The sequence below is a fragment of the Xenopus laevis genome, chromosome 8L (genome assembly GCF_017654675.1).
Source record: "Xenopus laevis strain J_2021 chromosome 8L, Xenopus_laevis_v10.1, whole genome shotgun sequence".
NCBI classification, from domain to species: Eukaryota; Metazoa; Chordata; class Amphibia; order Anura; family Pipidae; genus Xenopus; species Xenopus laevis.
In genome coordinates, this window is record NC_054385.1 from 13,708,657 (window position 1) to 13,725,585 (window position 16,929).

The 16,929-nt window shown below is 45.3% G+C and overlaps 1 protein-coding gene across 1 annotated transcript in view; it reads left to right on the forward strand.

Annotated features, from left to right (window-relative positions):
* Positions 1 to 372: 372 nt before the first annotated feature.
* Positions 373 to 16,929, forward strand: part of dusp9.L (dual specificity phosphatase 9 L homeolog) — a 31,067-nt gene continuing 14,510 nt past the window's right edge. The window contains exon 1 of the mRNA XM_018241475.2: positions 373 to 624. The gene's annotated coding sequence lies outside the window, so the exon portion shown is untranslated. The remainder of the gene's footprint in view (positions 625 to 16,929) is intronic.

A 16,929-nucleotide genomic window follows, 5' to 3' on the forward strand; every position in this document is an offset into this window, starting at 1 on the left:
AGTTGAGTGGCAGGTTAGCCTGGTCTAGTGGTAGGCAGAAGAGGTAGCTGCCAGGTGCCCCCCCCAATTGCAGCGCTCTAGGCAGCTGTCTCTTCTGCCATTAAATTAATTTTTTTGCCTTTACATGCCCTTTAAAGGTGAACAACCCTTTAAGCAACATTGAATTCAGGGGTTTAAACCCTTTAAAGGACTACAAGTGAAGCAGGACTATTCTGATCCCTGAGTTGAGTCTCATTGCCTGAAGATGATCATTAACACGGGCTCAGTCATGAAAATGACTCAGAAATCCCCCCACTTTCCCTGTAACCTGACATCAACTCAAGCCTCTCTTGCTACTGTCTTAACTCCGGCCCTGAATCCAGAATGAGCCAATGAGGAGCAACGGGGTGGGGCTTCAGGTTGTACACAGCAGGCACGTGTACTGAGAGGAGGATATCAGGGAGTGATGGAAAGAGAGAAGGAGGGAGGAGGCTGAGTATTTTGTAAGAGAGGAAATGCAGCCGCCAAGCTGTGCTGGAAATCATTAAAAGTCTTGCCTGGCTGCCAGAAGAGACACAATCCCATTCACAGCCTGACCTTCAGCATCTCCAGCCTAACAATCTCTGCGTCCTCCCAGCTTGCCAGGTAATAAGCCATTGAATAAGCCATTGAAATGTCTGCATCTGGAGGGGGCGGGAGGCTCAGGGGAAATGCAAGGAAGTCGGTGGGGGGATTCATGGAAGCAGCTAAAGGAATGTATGGGGGGATTAAACAACTGTATACAGGTCTGGATTGCAGCAACTCCCAGCATCCTGCTGACAACCAGAGGCATTTGGGAGTTGAAGTTCAACAGCAGCTTTGGGTATCCTTCTAAATTGCTGCACAATCCTTTGTAAGGAGCAGGGGCCCTCCTGGCTTCCCTCCCCTAAACCTGACCCAAGACGCTCCGCTTAAAATGCGATGCAGCCTGCAGCTGGATTCAGGGGCGTAACTAGAGAGGAATCAGACCCAGCCACTGCTGAGGGGCCCACAGCTACAGGGGGTTGATAAGCAGCTTCAATGTATGTTTAGAAAAACAAAAATCTCATTCCCAAGTTTCTCAAGTTTTGGTGAGCCTTTAAATGATCTTATTGCCAACTGGGGGTTTTTTTTGGGGGGGGGGGAGTAACCTCAATATGTGCTGTTTATCCAGATTATGTAGTAGAATGCCTTTGTGCTGTTTGTCCAGATTAGTCGCCCGGTGACAAATCTCCTCTTCTTCGGGGCAACTAATCTCCCTAAATTGCCTTCAGGCTGGCTAAAATACAAATCAGCGGCAGGAAGGCACTTCCGCACGATTCGTTTTCCGAAGTTTCCTCGTAACTTCAGGCGACTTCGGAAAACGAATCACCCAGAACAGGGCGATAATCTCCCTGAATTCGCCTGTGTACCCTGACCCTTAAAGGAGAATCAAACCCTTATTAAAGAAAATCCTACCCCACATAGATCCCCTCGCTCCTCCCCCCCAGCCTAGCTGCTACCCCGGCAAATGCCCCTAACTTTTCACTTACCCCTCGGTGCAGATTCAGGGATAGGAGTTTACTGCAGCCATCTTCCGGGTCTTCGTGTCTTCTCCTGGCACTTCGGGCAATTTCCATCCATTTCGGCGCATGCGCAGTTGTCGCGAACAGGGAAATTGATCCAACTGCGCATGTGCCACTCCTCCGATCTCATTCTCAGATTACGGAAGACCGGGATGATGGCTGCCATGAACTCTAATCCCAGAATCTGCTCCGAGGGGTAAGTAAAAAGTCAGGGGCATTTGCCCGGGGTAGCAGCTAGTCTGGAGGTGAGGATGGAGGGGGGTCTATGTGGGGTTGGGTGCAGGGTTTTTTTTAATAAGGGGTTTGTTTCTCCTTTAAGCTGGCCATACATGGGCCGATAAAAGATGCCGACAGACTGAGTTGGCAGCTTATTGGCCCGTGTCAGGCCCCCTGACGGGCTTCCCCAATTGATATCTGGCCGAATGTCGGGCAGATGTTGATCTGGCAGGGTTAAAAGTCCTGTCAGGTTGCGGCTACATCTGTTCGTAGAAGCGGTACCGCGATCTGACCGCCTGTATTGGCAGTATTATGATCCGATTGTTGGGCCCAAGATCGGATCAGCCCGATATCACCCACCTCAATGTGGGCATAACGGGGAGAGATAGCGATGTCGCCAGATGAGCAGATCTCCCTGTGTGTGGGTCCATACACGGACAGATTAAAGTGGTCCTTTTGTCCGATTCGGCAGTTTATCTGGCAGTGTATGGGGGCTTCCGAAGGGTCTCCCTCCCATTGACATATCGCCAATATATCAATCGGGGTAGGTTTGATTTTTTCAGCCTATGAACAGTCGGCGCCAGTTCTACAATCATTTGGCCCTAGGGCCGAACATTCGGGTTAACCCGATATCGCCCTGCCGTTGGTGGACATATCGGGAAAAGATCCGCTCGTTTGGCGATCTCGCAAAATGAGCTGATCTTATGGTGTATTGATCTCGCCAAACGACTGGATCTTATTGTGTATGTCCACCTTTATTCTGGTATTTACAGTTGTGAGTTTTTTGAAGATTTTTTTTTTTTTTGCGTCTTCCATTCTCCACACACATCATTCATGAAACACAGTAGTAACATATCGGTAAAGATTTGTTTTATCAGCATTATAAAAGAAAAGAAAAAAAAAAAAGAAGTAGCTTGACATCTGGTAGTTCTGGATAAGGAAGGAATTATGGGTAATTGGGGGAATTTTGAGAACACATGGACAGACGTTGGAAGTTTTTGTGCAATTGTAGGACAGTCCTGAATATCAGAAACAGCTGTCTGTTTTGTGTTTTGTTTTGTTTAGTGTGCTTAAAGGGGTTGTTCGCCTTCCAAACACTTTTTTCCAGTTCAATTGTTTTCAGATTGTTCATCAGACTTTTTTTCAATTACTTCCCATTTTTCATTTTTTTAACGTTTTTTCCAAACGTAACAATTTAACAACAACATTTAGTTGATACATTTCTCAGCAGCATCTCTGGAGTATTCACAACTATTGTAACAATTCTTACAGCTGCCTGTAATGAAGCTCAGGGATTCTGCTCAGCAGGGACAAAGATAAGGAATGTATCAACTAACTGTATCCATTTAGAACAGTTTACAGGGTCGGCGACCCCCCCCTTTCCCAGAGCTGCTTTAGAAAGTGAAACTTTACACTTCAATATTAGAAAAAATGGTCACACATAGAACATAGCAAGTAATTGGAAATAGTCTTTATTTCTGATTAACTATCTGAAACCCCATTTTTTCACACATACATCGTTATGTTGTTTAATGTTTCCTTTGCTCCCACCATTCCCATACATGTTTTTATTTCCCCTTCTTCTTCGTGCTGTTCGATCTTGTTTCCTTTTCTCACTTCTCCCCATCTGTCTCTCTTCTTTCCCCCAATCAGTCTCTTCCTCCCTCTCTTCTGTACGGAGGCGAGAAGTGAATTTTCCATGCTCTGTAAAGCTTTTGATTCCGGGGTAGGGATGCAGCAGTTCCACACAGATTCCTTCTCAGTTTGTCTTTCCAGACTCATGGCATAATGGGGACTTTGTGAAGGGGATGAAATACCCTGCTCTGGCCATAGAAAGGAATTTAAGAGGGGATTGCAAAGGCCAAGTAACTTCTGCCGTTTCCTCTTTTTTGGCATAGTGAAAGGGACAACAGCTTTGTAGATCATGTAGCAGAGACAGTGCTTTGTTCTCTTTCTGAACTTGTAGCATCTCTATTTTCCACTTAACTCTTCTTTGTCTGTATCGTTTTCATTTCCAGAGTTTGGGGGTATATCTATCAACATGTGTAAAAGGACTTAGAGAAAAAGAAAGTCCTAAAAGTGATGTAAAATATCAGCGTTTTTATTAGGGATGCACTGAATTCAGCCGAATACAATACATTTAAGCAGGAGTTAGATTTGGCTGAATCAAAGAGCCTGTTCAAACTGAATCCGAAACTGTGCGTTGGCAATTTCAGCCCCATCTGAGGGTTCGGATTTGGTTCAGTATTCTGCTGAATCCGTATCCAAGATTTGAGGATTCGGCCAAACCCAAAAAAGAAGGGTTTTTTGCATCCCTAGTTTTTATAAACCTTCACTTTACACTGCTTTTGCACAAAGTATCCTTTCAAGTTCTAAGCAGGGTCGTTTGGACTCTGGCAACCAGATGGCTGAAATTGCAAAGTGGAGAGCTGCTGAATAAAAAGACGAATAACTAAAAAAAACACAAATAATAAAAAATAAGTACCAAGTGCATCATACTGAAAGTTTATTAAAAGATAAGTAACCTCCTTAACTATTGGTTTTCTTCACAGCAACGATATTTTAGAATTTGTGGTCCGCTAACTGTTATGAACTACAACTATCCAGAAACCCCTAACCTCCAACATACCCTGCTTTACCTCCTCCTTTTGTAATTGCTACAGAATACATGGGGTGTTCGAGTGAAGGATTCGAATGAAAAAAACTTTGAATTTCGAAGTTTTTTTTTTGGCTACTTCGACCATCGAATTGTCTACTTCGACCTTTGACTACGACTTTGAATCGAACGATTCGAACTAAAAATCGTTCGACTATTCGATAGTCGAAGTACTGTCTCTTTAAAAAAAACTTTGACTACCTACTTCGCCAACTAAAACCTACCGAGCACCAATGTTAGCCTATGGGGAAGGTCCCCATAAGCTTTCTAAGCTTTTTTTGATCGAAGGAAAATCCTTCGATCAATGGATTAAAATCCTTCAGATTGTTCGATTCGAAGGATTTAATCGTTCGATCGAACGATTTTTCCTTCGATTGTACTAAATGCGGTAAATCCTTCGACTTCGATATTCGAAGTCGGAGGATTTTACTTCTAGGGTTGAATATCGAGGGTTAATTAACCCTCGATATTCGACCAATACTAAATGTGCCCCCTTATGTTTTGGGTAGTAGTGAATGAAACACACATTGTCCCATACCTCTGGGGCCCCCGTGGCGCGCATGTCACGCATGCACAAACGCCGGCGCATGTGCGTGAATGCTAAGACAACGGCGGGTATGCACGGACACCAGCTCGTATGCCCGCATACGCATCGCCCTGCTAGTCCACAATATGTTTGTTTTTTGATGGGCCCAGCCAAACGGGGACTGTGTCTGGGCCAGTGGGGGCCCACAGGGCCCAGTCCGACCCTGCGCTGCGGCAACTGGGGGCCGGAAGGAAGTTTAGGAAGCATCATTAATAGCAGGTCTGGGCCGGCCGGGGCCCATTCGGGTTTTTTCCCGGTGTCCCCCTGACCCAGTCCGACCCTGGAAACACAAGAGGATAAGTGCTTGCCAATTACCCTTTGACAACAGGAGATGGTTCGAAGTAACTCTAGGGCAATGGTTCCCACCCCCTGTAGGGGCCTGGAGCAGTAGCAGAGGGGTTCATACTAAAACTAGGGCACAGGCCGATTTTAGCCCCTACCGAAAGCATTATCCTCCTTCTTCTTTTGCGCCCGGAACCGTTTTGTCGGTTCCAGCACAAACACACTTGGCGGATTTCTGCAAAGATAAGACTTTGCATTTCGCTCCGAAATCCGTTGAGTGTGTTTGTGCCACATCCAACACAATGTACACAAAAAGAAGAAGGAGGATACTGATCATGGTATGGGCTGAAATCGGTGTACGGATTTCAGCAGGCTGATTTCTGCCTTGTATGGCTCTAGCCTAAAGGTCAGACATATTGAGATTTAGGGCTGTGTTACAAGACTGACATGCATGGCATCTGCCTGTCAGTGTACACATGGGGTGGATTCCAACAAAAACTGCATAATTTTATTATTATTAACACTGACAAGCAGAATCTTCAATAGAGCCCGGTTGTGCAGCCACCTACCCGGCTCCGGCTTCTGTCCCCGGCCCACCTGCTTTAGTGGGTGCGCATGTACAAAAAAGTTTCACCCCCCTGACTCTAGAGGTGCACCTTTGATATCAAAAAATCCCAGTATGATAAGGGGAAAGACGTATACCCCGGCACTCCCCTGGGGCAGATTCTTAAAAGTGGTGAACAGGTAAGGACCCGGTGATTGTGCTGTGCCGGTGGTTGCAGTAGTAGGCTTTGAATGATGTTAAACTATTTTGGGAACCACGTTGGATTATTAAGGCATTTATGATATTTTTATGTAAGTATGCTTTATGATTCATTTGCACATCTATTTGGGAATCACTTTGACTCCCGTTTTAGGGTACTTAGATTAGTGGGGGGGATCACTTGGATTTAACCCTCATTTCATGAATCTAAGGGCTCTTACAGACGAGCGTTTTTAGCTGCGCTGAATTCTTTTCAATGTGGCTGTACACACACAGAGGCATTTAAGTGCCAAACGCAGGTTGGGACGCAGCATGTTGCATTTTTCCTGCGTTCTGCGCTTACATGCGTCTGTGTGAGTACAGCCACATTGAAAAGAATTCAACGCAGCTAAAAACACTCGTCTGTAAGAGCCCTAAATGTGGCAACCTTCCACCTCTTCATCGCTTTTATATTGATACTTTTAACGTGTGTGTGGGTTTTATGGTATAAATAAATAAAGTGTGTTTAATATTTATATTCTCAGTGGTGAGACCCCTTTATTAGTAACTACCATTCCTTTACGGTCTCTTTTTTAGGGCAGAGACAGACGAGAAAATTCGGGGAGATTAGTCGCCCGGTGACAAATCATCTCTTCTTCGGGTGACTAATCTCCCCGCCAGCTATAATCGAAGTCGCCGGCGGATGGCATTCGGAGCACTGCGTTTTCTGAAGTCACCCAAAGTTTCCTCGTGAGGCAACTTCAGGTGATTTTGGAAAATGAAGAGATCCAATTTAGATTCTAGCTGGCGGGGAGGCAGTTAGGGGAGATTAGTCGCCCCAATAAGAAGCGATTTGTCGCCACGTGACTAAATCTCCCCAAATCTTCTCGTCTGTCTCTGCCCTTAGGTATTTAGTGTGTGAGTGCGCCCATCACAGGCAATGAGTGCGTGGATTTTCTGTTACCAGCTAAAGAGGGCCCTGCACGGCCAAAGGGTCTCCACCCTCTATATTACTCCATTGCTGACAAGCAGAAGCCATTCCTCTTGGTGCCCACTGATGCTGGGATAGAGGGCAGTGGATCAGTGCCTATTGTTCCATAGCTCTTAGATAATGTCCATCTGATTTCCTAGATAAGCCTTAATGCCATCTAGGTCGGGAATTAGGGTGGAAACTACTTTTCTGCCCTAGATCTTCTTGTAACTAAGGCTGTCTAATACACTGATTTTTTTCTTCAATCTCATGTGATGGGGTGGAGATGACCAAATGCTGGACCTCCAAGAACTGAAAAAGGTCAGACAACCTCTGCTGTACAGTTACCACCTCACCCCTTTAAAGCCAGATTTATATAATCCATATGGCGAACAGATAATAACAGGACAATTTAGAATGATGCGCAACCATAACTCTCATAACTTACTGCAGGGAGTGGATTTGACATGTGCCCGGTGTTAAAAGGGTGAGGTGCCAGATCTGCGGTTTTTCACACTGTTGTCATTGTTCATTTGTACCAAAAAAATCATCCAACTTCACATTTCTATACTCTGCCTTGTTCCAAAAATGTTAAAAATACAGGAAGGTTGCTTTGCTCCCGTCAATCTCTCTGATGAGAGGCTCCTGGGTGGGTGCCTAAAGTGGCCATACATGGGCTGATAAACTGATATGGGGCCAAAAATCATCCAGACATTGTTCCGACAGGTTAAAAAATCCCATTGAGGCAAGGACCACATCTGCTTTTTGATGCAGACCTTTCCCCGACAGCCTGCATTCTCAGCAGAACCAATTGAATCAATGTGACTAACTCAATGTGAGCATAATCAGGGAAAGATCTGCTCAGGGTCAGACTGGGCCAGTGGGTAGAGTACTGCTCGGGTCCATTTTTGGAACCCGTACCCGCATCCTGCAATCCGCAACCCGGACCCACAACCCATATTCTTACCCGCTTGGACATGCTACCCGACCCGCAAGTACCTTATCCACAACCCAGACCCGCGACCCACTGACAAACAAGAATCAGGAAGTGCTGTTATTATAAACCGGAAGCGACATCATCGGAAGTAGGCGTGATCAGAAAAAAGGAGTAAAAATCGCTATTGAGAAGACCCGTGGCCAGACCCGCGACCCGCTGAACCGCATCTATACCTGCACCCGAAACTTCTACCAGCAACCCGCAGGGTACCACAGGTTTTTGCGAGTAACCTGCGGGTATCCAACCCACTGCAGGACTTTACTGGGGGGATACTGGTAAAAAACCCAGTGGGCTCCGCTGGACCATAACTGAACCCCACAGCTGTGGATGTATGGGGAGATACTAAGGTACACACTGGGGGGGCAGAGGGGGTTGCTTCTGGGACCCATGGGGGTGGCAGAGGGGGCCCCTGGGGGTGGTGGTGAGGGTTGCGGCTGGGCGGGGTGCCCAGGCAAAGGGGATGACCAGGCCCCTAATGCGGCAGCCCTGGTGGGCACGAACCCCTCCAGTCCGACACTGGAGCCGCTTGTTTGGTGACTTCACCAAATGAGCAGATCTTTATGTACATAGCCAGCTTAACATTTTGGTTAGTTTCCTCATTTATGTATTTGTTCAAACACTTAAAGAAGAAGGAAAGTCTTTTAGCACTTGGGGGTGCCAAATGTAAGGCACCCCCAAGTGATTGTAGTTACTTACCTGAAACCCCGGGCCGGTGCTCCTATCAGCAGAAAACTGCACCAGGGCGGGGTTATACCATTGAGCCACGGAGAGATCATCTTCTGTCATCCTCTTTCTTCGTGCAGTTGCGCATGCACAGTAGAACGAAAAGCCGAAAGTTAACAAAAAATTCAGCTATTTCGTTCTACTGCGCATTGCCAGGGGAAATTTGAAGAAAGAAGAACCCGGAAGAAGATCTCTTTGTGGTGCTCACTTGAAAAAACCTGGGCCGGTGCAGCTTTCTGCTGATAGGAGCACTGGCCCGGGGTTTCAGGTAAGCCAATACAATCACTTGGGGGTGCCTAACATTTGGCACCCCAAAGTGCTAGCAGACTTTCCTTCTCCTTTAATTCTTGTATCTCGGGTTCAGACATAGTGATATATAGAGCTCACTCTCACTCATGTTTTCTTTGTTTCAATTGCTTTTCTTTTCACATGATCATTTTTTAAAATCCTCGATCAGTTGGTAACCTAATCAGTGCAAAAAACACTAGCGAGATTAAGATCTGTAGCACGTCTTCTGCCCCATCTACAGTAAGTTAGGTTGAAAAAAAGACACATTTCCATCAAGTTCAACCTTTAAGCCTATATGTAACCTGCATAACTGATAGCTGATCCAGAGGAAGGAAAAAAAAAAACAATTTGAAGTCTCTCCAATTCACCTCAGAGGGGAAAAAAATTCCTTCCTGATTCTAAAAGTCTGCCTCCAAAAGAATCCTGCAAAAAGAGCTTGGATATTGAAAAATCCTGCTTTTGTAATATTAAAAAACGATTGGCGGCAATCCAGATAGAATGAATAGAGACTATTTATTCCAAAAGTAGATGGTGGCCTTACGCGTTTCGCGAAAAAATTCCCTTAAGCCTATGATTATTATTTTTTCCTGAAACGCGTAATGCCATGTGGATCGATCGACTGTTGGAATAAATACTCTCTATTCATTTTATCCGGAATGCCGCCTATCTGTTTTTTATATTACTAAAGCACAGTTGGGGCGCTGGTGGCTGAGCATTGGAGTGGAGGAATAAAACCCACGAGGGGTGAGTCTGGAGCGGCTATTATCTTTGAAAATCCTGCTTTTGGCGCATCCCTAATTTTAATCCATGTAGCAGAGCTCAGAAAAATAACCGTTGTTTGGCGAAATCCAAAAGCGTGTTCCAAAGCAGCGCCCGGCAGCTCGACAGTTAACAAAATGCATCTGTTTAAAAGAGAAATTGAAACCAGGTGCAGCTCTCTGTGTGTCTTTCCCAAAGTATTTTCAGCTGTTTGAGGAGTCTGGGGGCACCACTAAAATTCCTGCTTCGAGATTTTTCGACAAATTGAGTTAATTTTATCGCCAGGCCTCAGCTGTAAATGTCACAAGGAAAAAAGAGAAATCACTTCTGCCTGTGAAATATGACTCAGCCGACGTATCATTGATTACTGTATCAGTCTGACCTCGTTTTATGTAATCTCTTAATTAACACATCACAAAAGCAGCATTAACGTTGCGCATATAAAGCGCGGCAAGGCGGGAGCCCGGAGAGGAATACCTAGACAAGGCTTAACATGCCCAAATGCATTCGCTTCCCTGCTCATTCTGGGGTTGCTAGGTCTGAACTTCATCCACATCTGTCTTTAAATAAATACATTCCCCAGCCTTCCCCTTTCCTGCCGGGTTTCAGATTTTAAAGGTACAGGATACTAAGGCTGTTCAGAACGACAAATATATATTCTTGCACATTGTGCAGCAGTCTAGAACCCGAATGCTTCAAGGCAGCAATGGAAGCCTCTGTGCCACTGAGCTGCTCGTATCAGAGCAAATACAGTACCTGTTTATGGGTAGGACTACATGGACGTTTTCCGATACGCTGCAACAAAAAATTGCATGCGACAGAAATAAGGTAAGTAATGGAAATGTCGGATGAAGTCGCAGCGTTGATCCGACACGACTGTCGGATGCAGACGATGCACGCTGCGTCTGCATCCGACAGTCATGTCGCATCAGATCAACGCTGCAACACCATCCGTCAATGCATTTACTTACCTTATTTCCGTCACATGCGTTTTGCTGCCGGCGTTTTGTTGCAACACGTCGGATAGTGCCGAAAACGTTCCATGTAATCCTACCCTACAACACCTTTTGTTTGTAGTGTGTATGCCATAAAAGCATTTATTGCACCCGCTGTGAGCAAAGGTATTTTGTTTTTCCTCCAGGTATGGGATCCGTTATCTGGAAACCCATTATCCAGAAAGTTCCGTATTATGGAAAGGCCGTCTCCCATAGACTCCATTTTATTCAAATAATCCAAATTTTTTAAAAATGATTTCCTTTTTCTCTGTAATAATAAAACAGTAGCTTGTACTTGATTCAAACTCAGATATAATTAATCCTTATCGGAAGCAAAACCAGCCTATTGGGTTTATGTAATGTTTACATGATTTTCTAGTAGACTTAAGGTATGAAGATCCAAATTACAGAAAGACCTCTTTTCTGGAAAGGCCCAGGTCCGAGCATTCTGGATACCAGTACAAAGGTGGTGGAGAGGTTAATGGAGGCTACAGTGTTGTATAGCCGTGCGGCACAATGTCACAGCATGTCTAAGCACGCTCAAGTAAAGACTTCTGCCTCTTCAGTCCCCAACGAGTCACTGCACATTCTAATTGCCACGGCTGTTTTCTGAAGCCCGAGCCTGGAAATCACGCACAGGCAGTTCCAGGAAACCTGCGCCTGTTCCAGCACCTTTCTCCGAAGCAAAATCCACGTTTATTTAGGAACTTTGTGGGAAGGATGGAGTAAATATGGGAAAAACTGACATTTAGTGGATTGTGAATTTGTTTTTCTGGCATAAACAAATATTTTATTCCACGACTGTCTGATGAAGGCGCGACGTGCAGCGTTCACTTCCGACAGTTGTGTCATGTCCGACGCAATCGATTTGTAGATGCGACGTTTGTATTACTTACATTAGATTTGGCGCATCCGACATGACGCCTGCGCTTCCTCTCACCGCGTTGGATCAGAAGGACGCGCACGGTGTAGTTCCAGCCTCTGTCTCTGGTGTTTCAGTCTGGCATCTCCGTAATCCAGGTACAGATTCTGAACTGATCAGTTGGACATTCCCCCATCGATTTCTGTTACCGGCAACAGAGAGGCATTTTTTCGGGAGATTTGCCATGCCTACAAAATCAAGGGGTACAAATCTTCCTGTGGGCCACTACCCTCGAAAGTATAAATACTCTTAGAGAAGGTTTCTATGCTTTTTATTTTTCCACCGATTTTTACAGACGTTATCTTGCTGCCGTGATGCCAATATCAGGGCCCAGAATACGTCTTGAGGTACATATTTTTGATGTTGTGGGATTACATAGCAACAGGAACAACAGTGTCCCCATCAGGGTCGGACTGGGGGGCCCGGGGCCCACCGGGACTACTGTCCAGGGCCCCCTCCGACCCCCCTCGCCCCCCTACTGTGATGCGCCGAGAACACTCGGACACGCCTGCGTGAAGGTGCCGCTCGGCACGCCTGCATGAATGGCGCTGCGTGGCGCTTAAAAAAACGTTTTTGTTTCTACAATCGGGAGAGGGGTCTGGTCCGACGGGGGCCCATTAAGGGTCGGGACCCACCGGGTTTTTTCCCGGTGTCCCGCCAGGACAGTCCGACACTGGTCCCCATGTCCTGCAAACCTTATTAACCAACAGAAATTATCTTTAAGGTGGTCATAGATGTCGCCAAACGAGTGGACCTCTGCCTGATATGCCCACATTGAAGTGGGCGATATTGGACTGAACCGATCACGGGCCCTAGGGCCCAAAGATCGGATCATAATGCAGGAGAACGGGCGGATGGATCGCAGGACCGCATACACGCAGAGATGCGCCCGCGATCCAACGGGATTTTTTAACCCGCCCGAGATCTGGCTAACTTTTGGCCAGATATAGATCAGGAAAGCCCGTCGGATGGCCCCACACACGGGCCAATAAGCTGCCGACTCAGTCTGTTTATAGTAAAGGCAAGAGATCAGTAAACTAATAGTTGATGCAAGAGGTCAGCTAACTGCTGGCTGGTTGGCATGAGTCCCTGGACATTGCTAAATGTTTCCCATCTAAATGCATATATATATATGCAATAACCCGGTGTATTTTATGTCCATGTTGGAGTTGACTGTTAAGAAGCAGATGCCAAGACCACATATACTTTGCAGAAGACTCGGCTATAGTTGAACATCTCTGTTCCAATGAATAAAAACGCATAGCGCTTCAAAAGGGCCACTCAGCATGCAGACTGCAAAAATCAATTCACTCTACTGTTGGCCTGCTATGGTAGATATTTGAGTGGACCAATCTCAGGATATATATTTGAGCCTGTACGATCAGCGCCTCTTACCCTGGCATCTATAAGGATCCTCTTGCTACACACACTCATTGAATTTGATCAGTAGCTGTGACCATGACTGGGGAGAAGCCCTGTGGATAATGGAAACAGATCAGGGTTTTATGAAGGGAAGTTAAGCTCCAAGCATTTTGGCCAAGCAGAACACTGCAACATAACATAGCAAAATAGACTGTGATACATTCTTGCACTCTTCTTACTTCCATTGTTTACTCACCTGCATTGCCCAACTTTAATGACTGTTTATAGCTATAGGTGAGTGGTTCCCTAATTAAAAATGTGGCATTTTTGTGGCATTTTTGTGGCACCATTGTTAATGCTGTGGTGCATCAGCAGTTAATGCTATGGGCACACAGGTTGTTGTCAGCTGCTGTTGTCAGGCTGCAGTGGCGTAACTACTCGCAGGTGGGCCCTGGCACAGGATGGGCACCGGGCCCCCCTATCGAGCCCTCCCCCCTATGAATTGGGTGCTGTAGTATTGCTGGCATGCATGCTGTAAAATCTCCCCCTGCCCAGCCGCTCACGATAACCATTATTGTGGCTCCAGGGGCCCTAAGGGAGTGCGGACCCTGGTGCGTTCTTTTCAACAGTGAACATTACCCATTATCAAGCTTTGTATTCCCTATAAATAAAGCTCAATAAAATGGCATTGTTAAGAATTGAGCCATGCAGCTGCAGGCACACTGTAGCTGTCTGTGCTCTGTCACAAGATCGTATGGGTGCAGAAAGAATGACGTACAACATGAAATGATATGCAGTCAGCTTTAATGTCTGTACCCGGGTCATACCATCCTGTGCTGGCCGAGGCAGAGACATGGTTTCCTTTTGTAGTCAGCTTTCTGGGGAAATAACAAATAGGGGTATATTTATCAAAGAGTGAAGTCAGAGATCGCCACATTCCGCTACAGTGAAATTCCGCCACTCTCCATTCATTTCTATGGGATTTTGAAAGGCGTATTTATCGAAGAATGAACTTTCGCTTTCACCCATTGATAAATACTCTTTTTAAAATCCCATAGAAATGAATGGAGAGTGGCGGAATTTCACTCTAGTGGACTGTGGCGATCTCTAATTTCACTCTTTGTTGAATATACCCCTTGGACTAGATTTCTCCCATAACAGATATCATTTAGGGGTATTTTCTGAAAACGACTCCGATCAAATCTGTTAACCCCTGTTAAAGGTTTTTTTCCCCCCTTATTGATGCATTTTTACGAAAATTTCCTGTTCAGAAAAAAACATGAAAAAACGTTTTTTTGTACAAATTTTTTGGATTTTCCCCCTGAAAACTCCAGTTTTTTAGGATTCTTGCCTGAAAAGCACTAAATCTTCGGATTATTGCACGAAGCCCAGCACAGATCAGGATATCTTCGGGACTTCTCCCATTGACTTATATACAACCTCAGCAGGTCTGAGATGCAGGATTTTCGGATTCACACTTTTTCCATCCTCTGGGCATAATAAATCACCAAAAATTCGAGGGTTTTTTCCAACTAAAGATTCATATTTTATAGTAAAAAAAAAACTATAATTAAAAAAAAAACAGGTAGTGGTATGAATGAGTTAGAGTCCAGCGCGGAACCAATTTAAACCCGACCTGTAACCCGCATACTTACCCGATAGGACCCACTACCCGAACCGACCCGCAAGTATCTTATCCGCAACCCGATCCGCAACCCACTGACCATCAAGAAACAGAAAGTGCTGTTATAAACCGGAAGTGACATAGACGTAGGCGTGATCAGAAAAAAAGGGAGTAAAACTCACTATTGAGAAGACCGTGACCCGCAAACCTAGAGAACCGCTGATCCAGCATCTATACCCACTCTGGAAACCTCATCCTGCAACCCGCAGGGTACCGCAGAATTTTGCGGGTAACCCGTGGGTACCCGACTCTATCTTGAGTGCTTTCCAAATATCTGGTTCTTTCCATTAGGGATGCACCTGCCAGGATTCGGCCTTTTTCAGCAGGGTTCGGCCAAAAACCCTCATGCCCGGCAGAACTGAATCCGAATCCTAATTTGCATATGCAAATTAGGGATGGGGAGGGAAATCGCATGACTTTTTGTCCCAAAACAAGGAAGTACGAAATGTTTCCCCTTACCACACATTAGGATTCGGATTTAATTCAGTATTCGGCTGAATCTTACGAGAAGGATTTAGGGGTTCGGGCAAATCCAAAATAGTGGATTCAGTGCATCCCGAATAGTGGATTCGGTGGGACCCCATGTCTCAAAACTCAGAATTGCTACTGTCACCGAATATAGAAACCAGTTAGTGGTTACAGTTACAAACTATGATAAATTGGAGAGGCACTCGGGTGGCATCAACAGCTGAAGGACCTAAACTGCATCTGTTATTTGCTTGCCTGGTGTGCCTGGCATGACCCATCTCATAAGTTAGAGACTATTGTTATTATAGGTAGTTGCACTTGCACCCTGTAACAATAGTATGAGTTAACCCATGAGTAAAGCAGTCAGTCCTCCCTCATTGACGGGCAATCATTCACGTTAAATTATTCACTACATGCCTGCAACCTATTCCAGTATGGAGGTCTTTTGAAGGGTGGGGGCGTTTAAAAAAGAATTCAAAAGAGACCATTACTTGTGCTATATACACATTTAGCTGCTAAAGAGCTGCTTCAAAATGTCATGAATTATCCATTAAGGATCCATTACTTGAGTAAAAAAACACCATTTATGACCTCTGAGACATAACCCTAAAAGAGTCCTTCAGAAAAGTAGAGAGCACACAAATAAGTGTTTGTTTGTGGCTGTGTTAAACTGACAAGGCGTACAATGCATTCTTGTATTCTACGATCATCTTCTGCATGTTATTAGCCTGGAACATGACTTAGGAGGAATGTCTTGGCATTTCCTGCTCGGTTAGAATGTGAATGAAATCCTGGGTGTAGTGGAACAGGACAATGCTGGTTACAACCCAAACCTCAAGGCAGAGATCAAAACAGTAACATACTCCTTAGTGGTTATTCATTTGGTAATATTGAAGGTCACAGACGTGTATAGATGCCATCTCTCCTGCAGACAATACACACCTACACTGACACATTATAATCAGAGTGTTTGCTATGATAATTGTTGATATCCAGAGGTATCTAGAGTAATGAATAGTTTTTGCTGGATAGATTTGTGGTTAGGCCACAGAATACCTGGGCAGTAGATCAAAAATGAATGAAAAATGGGCTGTATGCAGGGATCCCCAAACTTTTTTTTTTTTATTTTTATCCGTTAGCGACATTCAAATGTAAAAAAGTTTGGAAGCAACTCAAGCATGCGAAAGTTTCTGGGGGTGCCAATTATGGGCTGTGACTGACTATTGGTAGAACCTATGTGGACTGGCAGCCTACCCAAGTCTCTGTTTGGCTTTACACCTGCTATTTATGCAACTAAAACTAACCTCCAAGCCAGAAATTCATCTGCTTTGAGGCAACTGGGAGTAACATCCAAGGGGTTGGGGAGCTACATGTTGCTTACAAGCCACTGCTTGGGATTCACTAGCTATATATATATGTTATCAGTGTGTTTATTGTGATAATGAACTTTGACCCCCCCACCCCAACAGCATTCAGTTGAGCAAACATATACTTATCTTATATCTACAAGGACCCTTAAGGTGGCCATACACGGGCCGATAAAAGCTGCCGACAGACCGAGTTGGCATCTTGTTGGCCCGTGTATGGGGCCCCCCGACAGGCTTCCCTGATCGAGATCTGGCTGAAAGTCTGGCAGATCTCGATCGGATGGGACTAAAAACCTTGTCGGATCACGGCCGCATCTGTTCGTTGATGCATCCCGCGAACCGACCGCCCG